Genomic DNA, 3,664 nt, shown 5'->3' with positions numbered 1-3,664 from the left:
GAGGATCTGACATAAAAATGGCCAACAGGCCCATGAAAAGATGTTCAATGTCACTAATTATCAGGGAAATGCAAATCACAACTACAATGATATATTATCTCACATTTTTCAGACAGGCTATTACCAAAAAGATAAGAAATAACAAGTGTTGCTAAGGATGTGTAGAAAAGAGAATGCCCATGCACTGTTGTTGGCAATGTAAACTGGTACAGCTACTATAGGTTTCTCAGGAAACTAATAATATAGCTACCTATAATTCAATAGTTCCAGTTTTTATCTGAGAAAAAAAATACTATTTTGAAAAGGTATTTTCACCCCTAAGTTCACTGCAGCATTACAATGGCCAAGATACAGAAAGAGCCAAAGTATCCACTGATGGATGAATGGATAAAGAAGATGTGATACACACACACACACACACACACAATAGTATACTATTCAGCCATAAAAAAGAATAAAATTTTGACGTTTGTGACAACATGGATTAACCAGGAGGGTAATATGCTAAGTGAAATTAAGACAAATACTGAATGATTTCACTCATATGAGGAATCTAAAACCAAAAAAAATGAAAAAACAAAACAAAACTTAAAGATAAAGAGAAGAGATTGGTGGTTGCCAGAAAGCGGTTGTGGGAGCACAGACTGGATGAAGAGCTCAAGAGGAATAAACTTCTAGTCATAAAATAAGAAAAGTCATGGGGGTGTAATTTACAATATGGTGACTACAGTATTAATATTGTATTGTATATTATGTACATTATATATGTTATTTACCTGGTTACAGGGGGAAAACAAACTTACGGTGGTCATTTCCCAGCATATACAAATACTGAATCATGTTGTATACCTGAAACCACTATAATGTTACTTGTCAATTATACCTCAAGAAAAAAATAGTAAAAGAAAATACAATTAATAAATAGGTAGAAGTGAGAAAAGGAATTATATCTTGAGTCAAACATATACAATGATCTCTTTTGTGAGTATCTTTACCTACTTCTGATTTTAATGAGTTCAACACATAAATACACAGTGAATTTAAGAAAATTACGTCACACAAAAGCATATTGATGTGTTTTCAACATGCTTTTTGAATATGACTGAGAAGGTATTTTTTTTTCATTCCTTACAACCAAGTCCTGATCATTTGTGTCATTCTCTGAACATTCTGTAAGAGCCTAATCTGTACTTGTTTAGGTTTGGAAACAGAATGTTTATTATGGCAGTAGCTCTTAATGATAACTATAATACCATGACTGATACTCATATAGTGCATGGGGGCCTTATATACCAGTAAAATTCCTCTATTATAATAATTATTCAAAGAAAGAGAGAAAAGAGTATAGTACATTACTGTGTAACAAATTGAATCTTCATTAGCTATATAGGAGAAAATAAAAGGAAAAGTGAGTTAATATTTAATGAGCAACAACTCTACATCCAGCATGTGTTAGGCCTACTCAACCTAATATGGTAGCCTTGAACCAAGACTTGATGGTAAAAGAAGAGGCAAAAGACTTCTGTTTGCATATTTGACATCAAATATTTAGAAGTCATCTCTTCAACTCTTACAACAAGGAAAAAGTTGAACAAATTGAAATCAATGACTTTTCTTGAATCCATTAGAGAAAAGAGGACACCAAGCAAATGATTCACCCTAAAACCTAGTGAATCCAGATGTCACAGCCAAGATCTTACCTGCATCAGAGTCTGCTAGAGCAATAAACTTAAATGGTTATTTTGACAAACTGCTGCAGGCTTAATATCAAATAAGAGTGAGAAAGTTCAAGGGGCCACAATTTAAGGGAATCCCACAATTCATGGGTTTACTTCAAATAATACCAATAATTCTCATAGCAAAGAGCCAAGGAAAAAATGTTTTGGGGCTCCTGACAAATGGTAAAGATAAGTAACCATTTGGAGATATACTCAGAGCATTCTATATAAAAAGGCTTAATCTTTATTGGAAAATAATTTATCTTTTGTTGTCTGAGGTGGGGGAAGTGAATTTCCCCAAATATAGGCTTCACTGTCCCTTCACCTAAGCAGAGAAAACAAAACAAAACAAACAAAGAAACATTTGGGAAGGTCACACATAGGCAAGGAATGTAGGCTCATTAAAAGACTTAGATTTAATCATAAGATTATAAAATGCATCCCTACCTCCACTCTTTATCACCACAACAAAAGAGCTCTAAATCAATAACAGTGGATTACAGCTGAGAGATCTCCAAGGCACTGACTCTAAGGATGAGTTCTTAGGGAAGCCCATAGATAACCCAGAGAAACAAAACTCAAAAATAATACAAAAAGCTTGAAGCATCCATTACCTAAAACTACAGCAAACATTAAACACCTCCCAACTCCTAGTCAGAATAACCTAAAATTTTAGACAAAAGACCTATTTATATCCATTCCTATTATCTGATACATTATGTTAGGGTTTCAACAAAACATGAGTTATTCTAAAAGACAAAACAAAACAAATAACAAAAACATTATCTGAAAATGCAAAGCTCACATCAGAACCAGACTCAGATATGACATGTATATTGAAATTGTCAGAAAAGTAGCTCAAAGGGGCGCCTGGGTGGCTCAGTTGGTTAAGCCTCCAACTTCATCTCAGGTCAGATCTCACGTTTGTGGGTTCGAGCCCCGCATCAGGCTCTGTGCTGACAGCTAGCTCAGAGCCTGGAGCCTGCTTCCGGTTCTGTGTCTCCTTCTCTCTCTGCCCCTCCCCCTCTCATGCTCTGTCTCTCTCTCTGTATCAAAAATAAATTTAAAAAACATAAAAAAAAAATTTTAAATAAAAAAAGTAGTTTAAAATAATTATGATTACTATATTAAGGCTCTAATGAAAAAATAAAGAGCATATGAAAAGAGATATATAATATAAGCAGAGATATGAAAACTCTAAGTATCAAAAGTTAATGTAGAAATCAAAAACACTACAATCAAAATCAAGAGTGCTTTTTATAGGCTCATCAGTACAATGCGACATGGCAGAGAAAAGAATAAATGAGGTTTAATATAGGTCAATAGAAACATTCCAACTGAAAAGCAAAAAGAAAAAAACCCAAGAATAATAACAGCTTAAAAAGAAAGGAACACAGAAGACAATTTCAAAAGCTGTAAGATGCATACAACTAGATAGCAGGAGAAGAGAAAGGGGATGAAGAAGAAGAAATATTTGAAGAAATACTCATTAAAATTTTCCAAAATTATTGACAGATAGCAAACTGCAGATCTGGGAAGCTCAAGGAACCAAACAAGATAATGGCCAAAAATTCTATACCTGGCATATTATATTCAAACTGCAGAGAAACAAAAATAAAAATGCAATCAGGTAAGAAGCTACAAATAAAAACAATTTAACTATAAAGTGACAAGAATTACATAGACTTCCTGTCATAAGCCATGCAGCAAAAAGAGAGTAGCGTGAAATGATATAAGTAATGAAAGAAAATAACCAAAAACCTAGAATTCTATAATCTTCTAAAAGGGAAGGAGATACAAGGCTTTCTTAAACAAAAATAAAAAAATAAAATTCACTGACAACTACCCTATGCGAAATGTTTAATAAAGTTCTGAGAATGAAGGAATTTCATGTAAGTCTAAAACTTGGGCAGGCTGTGTTTTAGCTTATGGGCAAGTAATAAATT

The sequence above is a fragment of the Suricata suricatta genome, chromosome 6 (genome assembly GCF_006229205.1).
Source record: "Suricata suricatta isolate VVHF042 chromosome 6, meerkat_22Aug2017_6uvM2_HiC, whole genome shotgun sequence".
Lineage (NCBI taxonomy): Eukaryota > Metazoa > Chordata > Mammalia > Carnivora > Herpestidae > Suricata > Suricata suricatta.
Note: the sequence above shows the minus strand (reverse complement) of the source record.